This window comes from Anomaloglossus baeobatrachus, chromosome 6, assembly GCF_048569485.1.
Source record: "Anomaloglossus baeobatrachus isolate aAnoBae1 chromosome 6, aAnoBae1.hap1, whole genome shotgun sequence".
Classification (NCBI taxonomy): domain Eukaryota; kingdom Metazoa; phylum Chordata; class Amphibia; order Anura; family Aromobatidae; genus Anomaloglossus; species Anomaloglossus baeobatrachus.
This window is the reverse complement of record NC_134358.1, coordinates 565284795-565304472: the sequence shown is the minus strand read 5'-3', so window position 1 is coordinate 565304472 and position 19678 is coordinate 565284795. Positions and strand designations below refer to the sequence as shown.

The window sequence follows — 19678 nt, the reverse complement described above, 5'->3', positions numbered from 1 at the left end:
CTCCCCCTAGTGGTGGCTGCAGACACAATCTTATCATGTATCTCTGTATACAGGGAGCTCCCCCTAGTGGTGGCTGCAGACACAATCTTATCATGTATCTCTGTATACAGGGAGCTCCCCTAGTGGTGGCTGCAGATAGGATCTTATCATGTATCTCTGTATACAGGGAGCTCCCCCTAGTGGTGGCTGCAGACACAATCTTATCATGTATCTCTGTATACAGGGAGCTCCCCCTAGTGGTGGCTGCAGACACAATCTTATCATGTATCTCTGTATACAGGGAGCTCCCCTAGCGGTGGCTGCAGACAGGATCTTATCATGTATCTCTGTATACAGGGAGCTCCCCCTAGTGGTGGCTGCAGACAGAATCTTATCATGTATATCTGTATACAGAGTGCTCTCCCTAGTGGTGACTGCAGACAGGATCTTATCATGTATCTCTGTATACAGGGAGTTCCCCCTAGTGGTGACTGCAGACAGGATCTGATCATGTATCTCTGTATACAGGGAGCTCCCCCTAGTGGTGGCTGCAGACAGGATCTTATCATGTATCTCTGTATACAGGGAGCTCCCCTAGTGCTGGCTGCAGACAGAATCTTATCATACATCTCTGTATACAGGGAGCTCCCCCTAGTGGTGGCTGCAGACAGGATCGTATCATGTATGTCTGTATACAGGGAGCTCCCCCTAGTGATGGCTGCAGACAGAATCTTATCATACATCTCTGTATACAGGGAGCTCCCTCTAGTCGTGGCTGCAGACAGGATCTTATCATGTATCTCTGTATACAGGGAGCTCCCCCTAGTGGTGGCTGCAGATAGGATCTTATCATGTATCTCTGTATACAGGGAGCTCCCCCTAGTGGTGGCTGCAGACACAATCTTATCATGTATCTCTGTATACAGGGAGCTCCCCCTAGTGGTGGCTGCAGACACAATCTTATCATGTATCTCTGTATACAGGGAGCTCCCCCTAGTGGTGGCTGCAGACAGGATCTTATCATGTATATCTGTATACAGGGAGCTCCCCTAGTGGTGGCTGCAGACAGGATCTTATCATTTATCTCTGTATACAGGGAGCTCCCCCTAGTGGTGGCTGCAGACAGGATCTTATCATGTATTTCTGTATACAGGGAGCTCCCCCTAGTGGTGACTGCAGACAGGATATTATCATGTATCTCTGTATACAGGGAGCTCCCCCTAGTGGTGGCTGCAGACAGAATCTTATCATGGAACTCTGTATACAGGGAGCTCCCCCTAGTGGTGGCTGCAGACAGGATATTATCATGTATCTCTGTATACAGGGAGCTCCCCCTAGTGATGGCTGCAGACAGGATCTTATCATGTATCTCTGTATACAGGGAGCTCCCCCTAGTGATGGCTGCAGACAGGATCTTATCATGTATCTCTTTATACAGGGAGCTCCCCCTTGTGATGGCTGCAGACAGGATCTTATCATGTATCTCTGTATACAGGGAGCTCCCCCTAGTGGTGGCTGCAGACAGGATCTTATCATGTATCTCTGTATACAGGGAGCTCCCCCTAGTGGTGGCTGCAGACAGGAGCTTATCATGTATCTCTGTATACAGGGAGCTCCCCCTAGTGGTGACTGCAGACAGGATCTTATCATTTATCTCTGTATACAAGGAGCTCCCCCTAGTGGTGGCTGCAGACAGGATCTTATCATGTATCTCTGTATACAGGGAGCTCCCCCTAGTGGTGACTGCACACAGGATCTTATCATGTATCTCTGTATACAGGGAGCTCCCCCTAGTGGTGGCTGCAGACAGAATCTTATCATGTATCTCTGTATACAGGGAGCTCCCCCTAGTGGTGGCTGCAGACAGGATATTATCATGTATCTCTGTATACAGGGAGCTCCCTCTAGTGGTGGCTGCAGACAGGATCTTATCCTGTATCTCTGTATACAGGGAGCTCCCCCTAGTGGTGGCTGCAGACAGGATCTTATCATGTATCTCTGTATACAGGGAGCTCCCCCTAGTGGTGGCTGCAGACAGGATCTTATCCTGTATCTCTGTATACAGGGAGCTCCCCCTAGTGGTGGCTGCAGACAGGATCTTATCATGTATCTCTGTATACAGGGAGCTCCCCCTAGTGGTGGCTGCAGACAGTATCTTATCATGTATCTCTGTATACAAGGAGCTCCCCCCTCAGAATCTTATCATGTAAATCAATCTATCTAGTCTATGAACATCATTATTGGTTTAACATAGCTCAACCAACTGTTGAGGTAAAGTATAGGTCAAAATGTTTAGTGACTGTCTGTCTCCTCTGTCCTCAGTATCTGGTAATCACCCTCACCTCCATCCTCAGTATTTAGTGACTGCCCGTCTCCTCCATCCTCAGTATTTAGTGACCGCCCGTCTCCTCCATCCTCAGTATTCAGTGACCGCCCGTCTCTTCCATCCTCAGTATTTGGTGACTGCTGTCACCTTAGTCCTCAGTATTTGGTGACCACTTGTAGCCTCTGTCCTCGGTATCTGGTGACTGCCTGACTTCTCCCTCCCCAGTATTTGGTGACTGCCCGTCGCCTCTGTCCTCGGTATTTGGTGACTGCGCATCTCCTCCATCCTCAGTATTCGGTGACTACCTGTCACTTCCATCCTCAGTATTTGGTGACCGTCCGTCGCCTCCATCACTTCTTCTCGTCATTTGTACTCAGGTTATGGAGGATCTCGTCAGGAGGTTGTCCCAAACATCTTGGAGACCTGACCCCAGATCTTCTGTGTATGACTGTTGTGCGGATCCTTTGGTCTCTTGATCCCAGACAGATGGGATGATGTGATATCAGGGCTCTGTGAGATCATCACCTCCAGGATTCCTCGCTCTTAATGACATCGGCTGGATGTTTGAGGTTGTTGTTCAGCTGCGGAATAAATTTGGAGCCGATCAGACGCCTCCTGATGGTATTACATGATGGAGAAGTATGGGCCTGGATTTCTCAGCATTGAGGACACCATTAATCCTAACCAGATCCCAAACTCCATTTTCTGAAATGCAGCCCCATATTTCCAGGACCCTCCACCTGCACCACTTTTCCTGTAGACCCTCCGTATTGTGCCGCTCTCCAGCCCTTTGGCAACAAACTGCCATCTTTTACAGTGAAATATTTCATATTTTGACCCATTACTTCGGACACCTGCTGACATTTTTCTGCAACCCGGTTCCTATGTTTTCGTGCATAGTTGAGTTGGTCGGCCTTGTTTCTTTCTTTCCATGTTGAATGTCTTTGCTTTGGACATAATTCTTCCATGAAGATGTAGATGGTCGCACAGGTTGCTGCCAGTTCTGAGCTGATGGCACTGCTGGACATTTTCCGACTTCAAAGGAAGCTTGATGTGTCTCATCTGCTGCACTGTTTCCTTGGCGGGCCAGTTTGTCTATGCTCCTCAATGTTTCCCTTTTCTTTGTGCTTCTTCACAAGAGCTTGAATCCTGAACCCTCAGTCTGCTGTGAAGTCCTTGCTTGGAAGACACCTTGCCGATGCCGTATAACTACCTTGGATCTTGTTGTGCTGAGTCTTACCATACTGGATGAGCTGTGACGTGAGACTTAATGACCTTGTCTCAGCCTCCATATGAAAATAAGTTGTTACCTGCCTGTTATAATCGGTTACTCACACATCCGACTATAATCATAGAAAAGGCGACGATGAAGGGATGAAGGGGACGGGCGGTCACCAAATATTGATGCAATTTGCTTTTCTCTTTAGATCATTCACTTTGCATTGTGGTAATTGATAAAATATTCTATTATCACTTCTATTTTGGAAACCTTCTGCTTCTTCTTCTTCTTCTTCTTCTGCACTTTTTGACCCTCTGGGTAAAATGTTTGCACAGTTCTGTCTATAAGGAATTAACCACAACAGATGTTTGTTCATGACAATGTGTGGCGCCCTGGACAAGCCAGGGGCCACAGATAACAACACACACACACCCCCACCCCCAGCAGTTCACAGCAGACATCCCCAAAGTGACCTGCTTTCTGTCTCGGGCTCAGACAGACACACCAGGTGGGCGGAGTCAGGAGATGGAGACACCCACCCAGGAGTTTGGCTGTCCTGAGGCAGGAAACAAGCCAAGTCAAGTTCAGGCAGAGGAAGAGAGAGGAGGTCTGCAGTGAGGCGGACGCAGACAGGGGCTTAGGTTGGAGCCTAAGGCCCCCGTGCAGAGAGTGAGGCAGGCGGTAGTGGCCGTCTGCAGGGAGCCGGGCAGACAGTTGGTGGAACCGTAGGTAGCCGGGGCTGGGCGGTGGCCCACCGGTACTGAATCGGGGAGCCAGCTGGAAACCGGAGCGCAGGAGGAGCGTACAGAGGGTGCAAGAAAGGACTTACACCACCAAACTGGGTCAGGGGAGAAACAGCTGTGTCTCCCTGGGCAAGCCAGGGGACACAGGTCACACACCACCACACCCCACATCCCAGGTAGGCACATCTAAGCTGAACCAAAAAATCCTTGTTGCCTTCCTCCAGAGGCTGATGATTCACACCAGGGGGTGGGCCAGGCGGTTGGCTCCGCCCACCAAGGAGATCACAGCTCTGGAGGCAGGAAGTACCAGGCAGATTAGCCCAGGCAGGGCAAGAGTGAAGTCTAGCTGAGGGCTAGAAAGGAGTAAACAACTAAGTGAAGGAAAGAAAAGTAGTAAAGGAGGAAAGCAAGAGTGGTGACAGAGAGAGAAAAGCCTGAAGGTCCAGCTGTGTGCAGGACAGGCCAGCAAGGTCAGCAACGGCGGTGACTGTCTGGAGGGGGACCGTTTGGAAGTTCCTGGAAGGACCCCGTAGGCTGTGTGCCCGATGGTCTGGAGGAGTGTTCGGAAGGACAGTCAGCACCAGGGCAGGGGCCTCTCGGACCCCGGCAAGGCTTGGAGTCGCCGTAAATTGCCGAATCCGTCAGTGACGGGGACGCAGATCCCCCAACAACCAAGACCCGATAGAAGGCAACAGCCCAACCTGTACAACAGAGACACCGCCACCGCCAGGGCACCAGTTTCTGAGGGCCAGCGCCTGCGGGCAAAGAGTAGTGCTCCTCCGGCCCAGCTTGAAGCCGGGGAGCGGGTTACCGGTGGGGACCCATCGCAACCAATTAGTACACAAGGTGCAAGGAAGAGGGACATTACCGTCACCTACCGGGAGAGCAGAAGCAGCCGTCCGTGGGACCGTCTGACCAGCCGTTTGGTTTACCGTAAAAACTGTGTCCACGTCTCAGGCTGAGTGAGTACCACAGTGCCGCAAGGCACAGCGCTGCGCTCCCGCGTCCCTGCGCCCACCAGGCCCTGCACCTCCCAAGCCATCACCGGGCCCCGGGATCACCAACCCCTACCCACGGAGGGGCAACACAACACCTGGCTGCTCCGCATCACCATCCCCGGGATTCCCGTATCGAGCAGCGGTGGTGAAATCACCACAACCGTGGGTGGCGTCACGGACTATAAACAATCCCCACACCCAACAAACCCCTTTCACTCACGGGCGAGGAGTGCCGCTCGAGAAACCCCCGGGATCCGGTCTACAGCTCGAGCCACCACTGAGCAGCGGCCGCCGGACCCGAGCAGAAGGGGTGAGCGTAGTGTGCTGACACCCTCCTCCCCGCCCGCGACACAGCAACCGCAGCCGTCTGTGGGACCCGTCCATCCAGCCGTGTGTTTTACTGAGAACTGTGTCATCATCATTACCGGCTGAGTGAGTACCACCGTGCCGTGCGGCACCGCGCTGCCCCCACGACCCTGCACCTCACCAGGCCCCATAACCCGCCTGCTCCCCATCCACCTACCTCACCGGGCCCCGGGACAACCAACCCCCTACCCACGGAGGGGAGAACTAACATCTAGCTGCTCCATACCATCACTCCCGGGATCCCCGTCCAGAGCAGCGGTGGTGTCACAACCTCACCACAACCGTGGGTGGCGTTACGGACAATCTCCCTTACCAAATCCCCTTTTACTGTGGAGCCTGGGATCACAGACCGGGTCACGCCACCGTGATACCCACAGAAGTGACCCCGTGGCCCGGATCTGAGTACCCCCTGGTCCCCGGGCGACACACTTGGCGTCACGAACAGGATCCTACCGCTCTGCCGTTTGGTAGAGGTGCGCCTTGTTACCGCCGGAGGTGTCCGGCCGAAAGTTTTGCAAAGCCGCCATATTGGGCGCGAAAAATTTCCCGCTCGAGCGTCTTCCCCGCGCAGGAAAGGCGCGAAAGTGGAGCCCCGCCCCCTGAAGAAGGAAGTGCTAAAAAGAGGCTAAGGGGGACGGGATGGCATCCGGCCGCATGTGAACCGTGGCTGTGGAAGCAGGGACGCCAGGACTCTGCCAGTGTTTGGTTCCTGGAACACCGCTGCACGAGATGTCCCGTCCGTCCGGCACCGCTGAAACCTCAGTGCCCGCGGCCAACGCCCCGACCGACCCGTTACCCCTGTCACCGGTAGCGGAGCTCGCAGCGTCTGTGAGGGAGGGCCCAGGCCTTACCATCGTCACCGCCCTGCCACCGGTCCCGGCTTCCATCCCAGCCGCACCACCAATGACGACGGCCCCGGCAGTCCGCCCGGCCGCGACGGAGATGACGACGGCTCCAGCAGTCCGCCCGGCTGCAACGGCAGCGAAGCACCCATCCCGTTAACTATCTGGGCAGCCTGGTTCTGGACTGGGGTCAAGGGGTGCTGCCCATGTCTTAGGGGCAGCATCAGGGCCAGGTTGTTTGGGTGGGTGACTAAAGGACCCGTTCCGTTGCTATTATTAAAAGTGTTTATTTTTGTTGCAACGTTGAAGTAATGTGCATCCCGTTGCGGGAGGTTTGCAAGGTAATGCTTGTGTTTTGATGTTGTATTCTTTTTGCAGTTAAAAGAAAAATAAAACCGGTGATGGACAGGCAGCCCGCGGACGGTCTGCATTTTGCTAAGGGGGAATGTGGCGCCCTGGACAAGCCAGGGGCCACAGATAACAACACACATACACCCCCACCCCCAGCAGTTAACAGCAGACATCCCCAAAGTGACCTGCTTTCTGTCTCGGGCTCAGACAGACACACCAGCTGCCCCCGCGACCCTGCACCTCACCAGGCCCCATATCCCGCCTGCTACCCATCCACCTACCTCACCGGGCCCCGGGACAGCCAACCCCCTACCCACGGAGGGGAGAACTAACATCTAGCTGCTCCATACCATCACTCCCGGGATCCCCGTCCAGAGCAGTGGTGGTGTCACAACCTCACCACAACCGTGGGTGGCGTCACGGACAAACTCCCTTACCAAATCCCCTTTTACTGTGGAGCCTGGGATCACAGACCGGGTCACGCTACCGTGATACCCACAGAAGTGACCTCGTGGCCCGGATCTGAGTAACCCCTGGTCCCCGGGCGTCTCAAATGCAATTCACAATATTATCAATTCTGTACCATATACAGTAGTTCGAAAAAGTATTCACACCTCGTGAACTTTTTGATATTTTTTCACGTTACATCCACAAACTTAAATGTATTTTATTTACAAGTATTTGTGAAGGGTAAAGGAAATGATACCTGAATATCTATTTTTAAAAATGCAAATCTGAAAATGTTGCCGTGCATTTGTATTCAGCCCCCGGAGTCAGCACTTTGTAGGACCACCTTTCTCTGTCTTGCGTTTGTATTCAGCCCCCGGAGTCAGCACTTTGTAGGACCACCTTTCTCTGTCTTGTGTTTGTATTCAGCCCCCGGAGTCAGGACTTTGTAGGACCACCTTTCTCTGTCTTGCATTTGTATTCAGCCCCCGGAGTCAACACTTTGTAGGACCACCTTTCTCTTTCTTGCATTTGTATGCAGCCCCGGAGTCAGCAGTTTGAAGGACCACCTTTCTCTGTCTTGCATTTGTATTCAGCCCCCGGAGTCAGCACTTTGTAGGACCCCCTTTCTCTGTCTTGCATTTGTATTCAGCCCCCGGAGTCAGCACTTTGTAGGACCCCCTTTCTCTGTCTTGCATTTGTATTCAGCCCCCGGAGTCAGCACTTTGTAGGACCACCTTTCTCTGTCTTGCATTTGTATTCAGCCCCCGGAGTCAGCACTTTGTAGGACCACCTTTCTCTGTCTTGTGTTTGTATTCAGCCCCCGGAGTCAGCACTTTGTAGGACCCCCTTTCTCTGTCTTGCATTTGTATTCAGCCCCCGGAGTCAACACTTTGTAGGACCACCTCTCTCTGTCTTGCGTTGGTATTCAGCCCCCGGAGTCAGCACTTTGTAGGACCACCTTTCTCTGTCTTGCATTTGTATGCAGCCCCGGAGTCAGCACTTTGTAGGACCACCTTTCTCTGTCTTGCATTTGTATTCAGCCCCCGGAGTCAGCACTTTGTAGGACCACCTTTCTCTGTCTTGCATTTGTATTCAGCCCCCGGAGTCAGCACTTTGTAGGAACCCCTTTCTCTGTCTTGCATTTGTATTCAGCCCCCAGAGTCAGCACTTTGTAGGACCACCTTTCTCTGTCTTGCATTTGTATTCAGCCCCCGGAGTCAGCACTTTGTAGGACCACCTTTCTCTGTCTTGCATTTGTATTCAGCCCCCGGAGTCAGCACTTTGTAGGACCACCTTTCTCTGTCTTGCGTTTGTTTTCAGCTCCTGGAGTCAGCACTTTGTAGGACCACCTTTCTCTGCCTTGCTTTTGTATTCAGCCCCCGGAGTCAGCACTTTGTAGGACCACCTTTCTCTGTCTTGCATTTGTATTCAGCCCCCGCAGTCAGCACTTTGTAGGACCACCTTTCTCTGTCTTGCATTTGTATTCAGCCCCCGGAGTCAGCACTTTGTAGGACCACCTTTCTCTGTCTTGCATTTGTATTCAGCCCCCGGAGTCAGCACTTTGTAGGACCACCTTTCTCTGTCTTGCGTTTGTATTCAGTCCCCGGAGTTAGCACTTTGTAGGACCACCTTTCTCTGTCTTGCGTTTGTATTCAGTCCCCGGAGTTAGCACTTTGTAGGACCACCTTTCTCTGTCTTGCGTTTGTATTCAGCCCCCGGAGTCAACACTTTGTAGGACCACCTTTCTCTGTCTTGCATTTGTATGCAGCCCCGGAGTCAGCACTTTGTAGGACCACCTTTCTCTGTCTTGCATTTGTATTCAGCCCCCGGAGTCAGCACTTTGTAGGACCACCTTTCTCTGTCTTGCATTTGTATTCAGCCCCCGGAGTCAGCACTTTGTAGGAACCCCTTTCTCTGTCTTGCATTTGTATTCAGCCCCCAGAGTCAGCACTTTGTAGGACCACCTTTCTCTGTCTTGCATTTGTATTCAGCCCCCGGAGTCAGCACTTTGTAGGACCACCTTTCTCTGTCTTGCATTTGTATTCAGCCCCCGGAGTCAGCACTTTGTAGGACCACCTTTCTCTGTCTTGCGTTTGTTTTCAGCTCCTGGAGTCAGCACTTTGTAGGACCACCTTTCTCTGCCTTGCTTTTGTATTCAGCCCCCGGAGTCAGCACTTTGTAGGACCACCTTTCTCTGTCTTGCATTTGTATTCAGCCCCCGCAGTCAGCACTTTGTAGGACCACCTTTCTCTGTCTTGCATTTGTATTCAGCCCCCGGAGTCAGCACTTTGTAGGACCACCTTTCTCTGTCTTGCATTTGTATTCAGCCCCCGGAGTCAGCACTTTGTAGGACCACCTTTCTCTGTCTTGCGTTTGTATTCAGTCCCCGGAGTTAGCACTTTGTAGGACCACCTTTCTCTGTCTTGCGTTTGTATTCAGTCCCCGGAGTTAGCACTTTGTAGGACCACCTTTCTCTGTCTTGCGTTTGTATTCAGCCCCCAGAGTCAGTGTTTTGTAGGACCATCTTTCTCTCTCTTGCGTTTGTATTCAGCACTTTGTAGGACCACCTTTCTCTGTCTTTTGGGGTCTCTCCAGCTTTGCACATCTAGAGGTGACATTTTCCTCCTGTTATTTGCACACTCACTCTCGCTCGGTGAGATTGGATGGAGACGTCTGTGATCGGTGATTTTCCCGTCTTGTCACAGATTCTCCCCCCTGAGCTGGGATCTCTGCGGCTCCTCCAGTTACCATCGGCTTTTTGGCTGCTCCTCTCCTTCTTGGGATATCAGTCTCAGTAGACGGCCAGGTCTTGGTAGGTTTGCAGTTGTTCTGTACTCCTTCCATTTTTAGATGATGGATGGAAGAGTGCTCTGAGAGATGTTTAGCGTTTTGTTTTTTTTTATAACCTAACCCTGATTTTCTCTTCTCCACAACTTTATCCCTGACCTGTCTGGTGTGTTCCTTGGTTTTCAGGCTGCTGTTTGATGCCTAATATTCTCACACAAACCTCTGAGGCCTTCACAGAACATCTGTAGTTACACTGAGAAGAAATTACACGTATTATGTGACTTCTGGAGGCGATTGATCACTCAGGATTTCATTTAGAGGTATCAGAATACAGGGGGGTGAATATAAATGCACGCCACAATTTTCAGATTTTCAGACAGTATTTTTAAAATATTTAGAAAACCAAATACTAACATGGAGTACAAGTATCATATAAAATCCCAATATCTTACATTTAAGTTTGTGTGTGTAACATGAAAAAATGTGGAAACGTTCATGGGGTGTGAATAATTTTTCAAGACACCATAATGTTTGTTTTTTATAGCATAAGACCAGTTTTGTTTGTCAAACAAGAAAAATCCTGCAGATGTACAATGTGATCACAAAACGGACCCGGAGTCTGTGATTTCCACAAACACAATAAATAACAGATGTTCTGTATAATATAGATAATGGAGATTTGGATATTTATCCTCCATTTGTGTAACAATTCTCCCCCGAACGATACATTGTCTCCACCTTGTATCTTCAAGATCACAGGACACAATCAGGTATAGAAAGAAGCTGGAAATCGATACGATGGTAGGTGAGACACCAGCAGGACCCCCAACACTCATAATAAACGGGGTTCTAGGGCCCCTCATCTCAGGGTCTCCATAGCACCTGCATGGTCTGTCTGTATGGTACATAGCACGGGGGACACAAACAGATAAGAGACCCCTGTGCAGGAACAGTGTACAGCTCCTATGCAAGAACAGTATATGGCCCCTGTGCAAGAACAATATATGGCCCTGTGCAAGAACAGTATATGGCCCTGTGCAAGAACAGTATATGGCCCCTGTGCCAGAACAGTATATGGCCCCTGTGCAAGAACAGTATATGGGCCCTGTGCAAGAACAGTATATGGCCCCTGTGCAAGAACAGTATATGGCCCCTGTGCAAGAACAGTGTATGGCCCCTGTGCAAGAACAGTATATGGCCCCTGTGCAAGAACAGTATATGGCCCTGTGCAAGAACAGTATATGGCCCCTGTGCAAGAACAGTATATGGCCCCTGTGCAAGAACAGTATATGGCCCTGTGCAAGAACAGTATATGGCCCCTGTGCAAGAACAGTATATGGCCCCTGTGCAAGAACAGTATATGGCCCCTGTGCAAGAACAGTATATGGCCCTGTGCAAGAACAGTATATGGCCCCTGTGCAAGAACAGTATATGGCCCTGTGCAAGAACAGTATATGGCCCTGTGCAAGAACAGTATATGGCCCTGTGCAAGAACAGTATATGGCCCTGTGCAAGAACAGTATATGGCCCTGTGCAAGAACAGTATATGGCCCTGTGCAAGAACAGTATATGGCCCCTGTGCAAGAACAGTATATGGCCCCTGTGCAAGAACAGTATATGCCCCTGTGCAAGAACAGTATATGGCCCTGTGCAAGAACAGTATATAGCCCCTGTGTAAGAACAGTATATGGCCCTGTGCAAGAACAGTATATGGCCCCTGTGCAAGAACAGTATATGGCCCCTGTGCAAGAACAGTATATGGGCCCTGTGCAAGAACAGCATATGGCCCTGTGCAAGAATAGTATATGGCCCTGTGCAAGAACAGTATATGGCCCTGTGCAAGAACAGTATATGGCCCCTGTGCAAGAACAGTATATGCCCCTGTGCAAGAACAGTATATGGCCCCTGTGCAAGAACAGTATATGGCCCCTGTGCAAGAACAGTATATGGCCCCTGTGCAAGAACAGTATATGGCCCCTGTGCAAGAACAGTATATGCCCCTGTGCAAGAACAGTATATGGCCCCTGTGCAAGAACAGTATATGGCCCCTGTGCAAGAACAGTATATGGCCCCTGTGCAAGAACAGTATATGGCCCCTGTGCAAGAACAGTGTATGGCCCCTATGCAAGAACAGTATATGGCCCCTGTGCAAGAACAGTATATGGCCCTGTGCAAGAACAGTGTATGGCCCCTGTGCAAGAACAGTATATGGCCCCTGTGCAAGAACAGTATATGGCCCTGTGCAAGAACAGTATATGGCCCCTGTGCAAGAATAGTATATGGGCCCCTGTGCAAGAACAGTATATGGCCCCTGTGCAAGAACAGTATATGGCCCCTGTGCAAGAACAGTATATGGCCCCTGTGCAAGAACAGTATATGGCCCTGTGCAAGAACAGTATATGGCCCTGTGCAAGAACAGTATATGGCCCTGTGCAAGAACAGTATATGGCCCTGTGCAAGAACAGTATATGGCCCTGTGCAAGAACAGTATATGGCCCTGTGCAAGAACAGTATATGGGCCCCTGTGCAAGGACAGTATATGGCCCTGTGCAAGAACAGTATATGGCCCTGTGCAAGAACAGTATATGGCCCTGTGCAAGAACAGTATATGGCCCTGTGCAAGAACAGTATATGGCCCTGTGCAAGAACAGTATATGGCCCCTGTGCAGGAACAGTATATGGCCCTGTGCAAGAACAGTATATGGCCCTATGCAAGAACAGTATATGGGCCCCTGTGCAAGGACAGTATATGGCCCCTGTGCAAGAACAGTATATGGCCCTATGCAAGAACAGTATATGGGCCCCTGTGCAAGGACAGTATATGGCCCCTGTGCAAGAACAGTATATGACCCCTGTGCAAGAACAGTATATGGGCCTGTGCAAGAACAGTATATGGCCCCTGTGCAAGAACAGTATATGGCCCTATGCAAGAACAGTATATGGGCCCCTGTGCAAGGACAGTATATGGCCCCTGTGCAAGAACAGTATATGACCCCTGTGCAAGAACAGTATATGGCCCCTGTGCAGGAACAGTATATGGCCCCTGTGCAAGAACAGTATATGGCCCTGTGCAAGAACAGTATATGGGCCTGTGCAAGAGCAGTATGTGGCCCTGTGCAAGAACAGTATATGGCCCTGTGCAAGAACAGTATATGGGCCTGTGCAAGAGCAGTATATGGCCCCTGTGCAAGAACAGTATATGGCCCTGTGCAAGAACAGTATATGGCCCTGTGCAAGAACAGTATATGACCCCTGTGCAAGAACAGTATATGACCCCTGTGCAAGAACAGTATATGGCCCCTGTGCAAGAACAGTATATGGGCCTGTGCAAGAGCAGTATATGGCCCTGTGCAAGAACAGTATATGGTCCCTGTGCAAGAACAGTATATGGCCCTGTGCAAGAACAGTATATGGCCCCTGTGCAAGAACAGTATATGGCCCCTGTGCAAGAACAGTATATGGCCCTGTGCAAGAACAGTATATGGGCTCTGTGCAAGAACAGTATATGGGCCCTGTGCAAGAACAGTATATGGCCCCTGTGCAAGAACAGTATATGGCCCTGTGCAAGGACAGTATATGCCCCTGTGCAAGAACAGTATATGGCCCCTGTGCAAGAACAGTATATGGCCCCTGTGCAAGAACAGTATATGGCCCCTGTGCAAGAACAGTATATGGCCCCTGTGCAAGAACAGTATATGGCCCTGTGCAAGAACAGTATATGGCCCCTGTGCAAGAACAGTATATGGCCCCTGTGCAAGAACAGTATATGGCCCCTGTGCAAGAACAGTATATGGCCCTGTGCAAGGACAGTATGTGCCCCTGTGCAAGAACAGTATATGGCCCCTGTGCAAGAACAGTATATGGCCCTGTGCAAGAACAGTATATGGCCCTGTGCAAGAACAGTATATGGCCCTGTGCAAGAACAGTATATAGCCCCTGTGTAAGAACAGTATATGGCCCTGTGCAAGAACAGTATATGCCCCTGTGCAAGAACAGTATATGGCCCCTGTGCAAGAACAGTATATGGCCCTGTGCAAGAACAGTATATGGCCCTGTGCAAGAACAGTATATGGCCCTGTGCAAGAACAGTATATAGCCCCTGTGTAAGAACAGTATATGGCCCTGTGCAAGAACAGTATATGGCCCTGTGCAAGAACAGTATATGGCCCTGTGCAAGAACAGTAGTTAGCCCCTGTGTAAGAACAGTATATGGGCCCCTGTGCAAGAACAGTATATGGCCCTGTGCAAGAACAGTATATGACCCTGTGCAAGAACAGTGTATGGCCCTGTGCAAGGACAGTATATGGCCTCTGTGCAAGAACAGTATATGCCCCCTGTGCAAGAACAGTATATGGCCCCTGTGCAAGAACAGTATATGGCCCTGTGCAAGAACAGTATATCGCCCTGTGCAAGAACAGTATATGGCCCTGTGCAAGAACAGTATATGGCCCTGTGCAAGAACAGTATATGGCCCCTGTGCAAGAACAGTATATGGCCCCTGTGCAAGAACAGTATATGGCCCTGTGCAAGAACAGTATATGGCCCTGTGCAAGAACAGTATATGGCCCCTGTGCAAGAACAGTATATGGCCCTGTGCAAGAACAGTATATGGCCCCTGTGCAAGAACAGTATATGGCCCCTGTACAAGAACAGTATATGTCCCTGTGCAAGAACAGTATATGGCCTCTGTGCAAGAACAGTATATGGCCCCTGTGCAAGAACAGTATATGGCCCTGTGCAAGAACAGTATATGGCCCCTGTGCAAGAACAGTATATGGCCCCAGTGCAAGAACAGTATATGGCCCTGTGCAAGAACAGTATATGGCCCTGTGCAAGAACAGTATATGGCCCTGTGCAAGAACAGTATATAGCCCCTGTGTAAGAACAGTATATGGCCCTGTGCAAGAACAGTATATGCCCCTGTGCAAGAACAGTATATGGCCCCTGTGCAAGAACAGTATATGGCCCTGTGCAAGAACAGTATATGGCCCTGTGCAAGAACAGTATATGGCCCTGTGCAAGAACAGTATATAGCCCCTGTGTAAGAACAGTATATGGCCCTGTGCAAGAACAGTATATGGCCCCTGTGCAAGAACAGTATATGGCCCTGTGCAAGAACAGTAGTTAGCCCCTGTGTAAGAACAGTATATGGGCCCCTGTGCAAGAACAGTATATGGCCCTGTGCAAGAACAGTATATGACCCTGTGCAAGAACAGTGTATGGCCCTGTGCAAGGACAGTATATGGCCTCTGTGCAAGAACAGTATATGCCCCCTGTGCAAGGACAGTATATGGCCTCTGTGCAAGAACAGTATATCGCCCTGTGCAAGAACAGTATATGGCCCTGTGCAAGAACAGTATATGGCCCTGTGCAAGAACAGTATATGGCCCCTGTGCAAGAACAGTATATGGCCCCTGTGCAAGAACAGTATATGGCCCCTGTGCAAGAACAGTATATGGCCCTGTGCAAGAACAGTATATGGCCCCTGTGCAAGAACAGTATATGGCCCCTGTACAAGAACAGTATTTGTCCCTGTGCAAGAACAGTATATGGCCTCTGTGCAAGAACAGTATATGGCCCCTGTGCAAGAACAGTATATGGCCCTGTGCAAGAACAGTATATGGCCCCTGTGCAAGAACAGTATATGGCCCCAGTGCAAGAACAGTATATGGCCCTGTGCAAGAACAGTATATGGCCCTGTGCAAGAACAGTATATGGCCTCTGTGCAAGAACAGTATATGGCCCTGTGCAAGAACAGTATATGGCCCTGTGCAAGAACAGTATATGGCCCCTGTGCAAGAACAGTATATGGCCCTGTGCAAGAACAGTATATGGCCCCTGTGCAAGAACAGTATATGGCCCCTGTGCAAGAACAGTATATGGTCCTGTGCAAGAACAGTATATGGCCCTGTGCAAGAACAGTATATGGCCCCTGTGCAAGAACAGTATATGGCCCCTGTGCAAGAACAGTATATGCCCCTGTGCAAGAACAGTATATGGCCCCTGTGCAAGAACAGTATATGGCCCCTGTGCAAGAACAGTATATGGCCCTGTGCAAGAACAGTATATGGCCCTGTGCAAGAACAGTATATGGCCCTGTGCAAGAACAGTATATGGCCCTGTGCAAGAACAGTATATGGCCCTGTGCAAGAACAGTATATGGTCCTGTGCAAGAACAGTATATGGTCCTGTGCAAGAACAGTATATGGCCCCTGTGCAAGAACAGTATATGGCCCTGTGCAAGAACAGTATATGGCCCCTGTACAAGAACAGTATATGGCCCTGTGCAAGAACAGTATATGGGCCCTGTGCAAGAACAGTATATGTCCCTGTGCAAGAACAGTATATGGCCCTGTGCAAGAACAGTATATGGCCCTGTGCAAGAACAGTATATGGCCCCTGTGCAAGAACAGTATATGGGTCCTGTGCAAGAACAGTATATGGCCCCTGTGCAAGAACAGTATATGACCCCTGTGCAAGAACAGTATATGGCCCCTGTGCAAGAACAGTATATGGCCCTGTGCAAGAACAGTATATGGGCCCCTGTGTAAGAACAGTATATGGCCCTGTGCAAGAACAGTATATGGCCCCTGTGCAAGAACAGTATATGGCCCTGTGCAAGAACAGTATATGGCCCCTGTACAAGAACAGTATATGTCCCTGTGCAAGAACAGTATATGGCCCTGTGCAAGAACAGTATATGGGCCCTGTGCAAGAACAGTATATGGCCCTGTGCAAGAACAGTATATGGCCCCTGTACAAGAACAGTATATGTCCCTGTGCAAGAACAGTATATGGCCCTGTGCAAGAACAGTATATGGTCCTGTGCAAGAACAGTATATGGCCCCTGTGCAAGAACAGTATATGGCCCCTGTGCAAGAACAGTATATGGCCCTGTGCAAGAACAGTATATGGCCCCTGTACAAGAACAGTATATGTCCCTGTGCAAGAACAGTATATGGCCCCTGTGCAAGAACAGTATATGGTCCTGTGCAAGAACAGTATATGGCCCCTGTGCAAGAACAGTATATGGCCCTGTGCAAGAACAGTATATGGTCCTGTGCAAGAACAGTATATGGCCCCTGTGCAAGAACAGTATATGGGCCCTGTGCAAGAACAGTATATGGTCCTGTGCAAGAACAGTATATGGCCCCTGTGCAAGAACAGTATATGGCCCTGTGCAAGAACAGTATATGGTCCTGTGCAAGAACAGTATATGGCCCTGTGCAAGAACAGTATATGCCCCTGTGCAAGAACAGTATATGCCCCTGTGCAAGAACAGTATATGGCCCCTGTGCAAGAACAGTATATGGCCCCTGTGCAAGAACAGTATATGTGGCCCTGTGCAAGAACAGTATATGTGGCCCTGTGCAAGAACAGTATATGGCCCCTGTGCAAGAACAGTATATGGCCCCTGTGCAAGAACAGTATATGGCCCATGTGCAAGAACAGTATATGGCCCCTGTGCAAGAACAGTATATGGCCCTGTGCAAGAACAGTATATGACCCTGTGCAAGAACAGTATATTGCCCCTGTGCAAGAACAGTATATGGCCCCTGTGCAAGAACAGTATATGGCCCCTGTGCAAGAACATTATATGGCTCCTGTGCAAGAACAGTATATGGCCCTGTGCAAGAACAGTATATGCCCCCTGTGCAAGAACAGTATATGGCCCCTGTGCAAGAACAGTATATGGGCCCTGTGCAAGAACAGTATATGGCCCTGTGCAAGAACAGTATATGGCCCCTGTGCAAGAACAGTATATGGCCCCTGTGCAAGAGCAGTATATGGTCCTGTGCAAGAACAGTATATGGCCCTATGCAAGAACAGTATATGGGCCCCTGTGCAAGAACAGTATATGGCCCTGTGCAAGAACAGTATATGGGCCCTGTGCAAGAACAGTATATGGCCCTGTGCAAGAACAGTATATGGTCCTGTGCAAGAACAGTATATGGCCCCTGTGTAAGAACAGTATATGGCCCCTGTGCAAGAACAGTATATGTGGCCCTGTGCAAGAACAGTATATGGCCCCTGTGCAAGAACAGTATATGGCCCCTGTGCAAGAACAGTATATGGCCCCTGTGCAAGAACAGTATATGGCCCTGTGCAAGAACAGTATATGGCCCTGTGCAAGAACAGTATATGGCCCCTGTGCAAGAACAGTATATGGCCCATGTGCAAGAACAGTATATGGCCCCTGTGCAAGAACAGTATATGGCCCTGTGCAAGAACAGTATATGGCCCTGTGCAAGAACAGTATATGGCCCTGTGCAAGAACAGTATATGGCCCCTGTGCAAGAACAGTATATGGCCCTGTGCAAGAACAGTATATGCCCCTGTGCAAGAACAGTATATGGCCCCTGTGCAAGAACAGTATATGGCCCCTGTGCAAGAACAGTATATGGCCCCTGTGCAAGAACAGTATATGGCCCTGTGCAAGAACAGTATATGGCCCCTGTACAAGAACAGTATATGGTCCTGTGCAAGAGCAGTATATGGCCCCTGTACAAGAACAGTATATGGCCCTGTGCAAGAACAGTATATGGCCCTGTGCAAGAACAGTATATGGGCTCTGTGCAAGAACAGTATATGGGCCCCTGTGCAAGAACAGTATATGGCCCCTGTACAAGAACAGTATATGGCCCTGTGCAAGAACAGTATATGGCCCCTGTGCAAGAACAGTATATGGCCCTGTGCAAGAGCAGTATTTGGGCCCGTTGCACCCAAGAGCTCATCATACTGCATAATTCCACCTGCTCTGGCAGTAGATGTGGCCCCTGTATCTCCTGGGCCCCTGTGCAGCTGCACAGGTTTCACCAATGATGTGTCGGCCCCTGGTACATCCGTCTTTGGATTTGGGATTTTTCTGCCTGATTCTGTGCAGTGATTACACCCATCATCATCATCCCGTGCCCCCTCCTCACTCCCGGCCTGTCTGATGGGATTCTACGTGATTGTCGCCTCATTTGCTGCTGATCCGGGAGGACGATGCTTTGTGTGCGACATCCGCAGCGGCCGGGGCTGACTCACCTGCTGGGCTGGACGCGGGGGCACCGGAGGCGGCGGCAGGTACCTGGCTCTTCCCCGTAGACTGTTATCAGCTCTGCAGCGAGAACTTATTATAAAGGGAGGGTGGGCAGGTGCAGAGAGTGACGGCAGGAGAGGCGCGGGGCCAGACAGCACAGTGTGAACCTTGACAGCCACAAAGATACACAACCACCACAAACAGTCCATAAACCGGCCCTGCAGGGAACAGACCGCAAGAGCCGGGGCCACAAGAGCCGGGGCCACAACAGCCGGGGCCACAGGAGCCGGGACCACAGGAGCCGGGGCCACAGGAGCTGGGGCCCGTAATGAAGGAGGAACACCGGAAGAATCACCGCACACCATGAGAGGAGCAACAGGGTCCATATGGGAACATACGTACATACATTACATCACTGATCCTGGGTTACATCCTGTATTATACTCCAGAGCTGCACTCAATATTCTGCTGGTGCAGTCACTGTGTACATACATTACATTACTGATCCTGAGTTACCTCCTGTATTATACTCCAGAGCTGCACTCACTATTCTGCTGGTGCAGTCACTGTGTACATACATCACTGATCCTGA

The 19678-nt window shown here is 50.4% G+C and overlaps 1 protein-coding gene across 1 annotated transcript in view; it reads right to left on the bottom strand.

Moving 5' to 3' along the window:
- Positions 1–19195, bottom strand: part of AOC1 (amine oxidase copper containing 1) — a 32858-nt gene extending 13663 nt beyond the window's left edge. Inside the window, exon 1 of the mRNA XM_075316894.1 lies at positions 19092–19195. The gene's annotated coding sequence lies outside the window, so the exon portion shown is untranslated. The remainder of the gene's footprint in view (positions 1–19091) is intronic.
- Between the last annotated feature and the right edge of the window lie 483 nt (positions 19196–19678).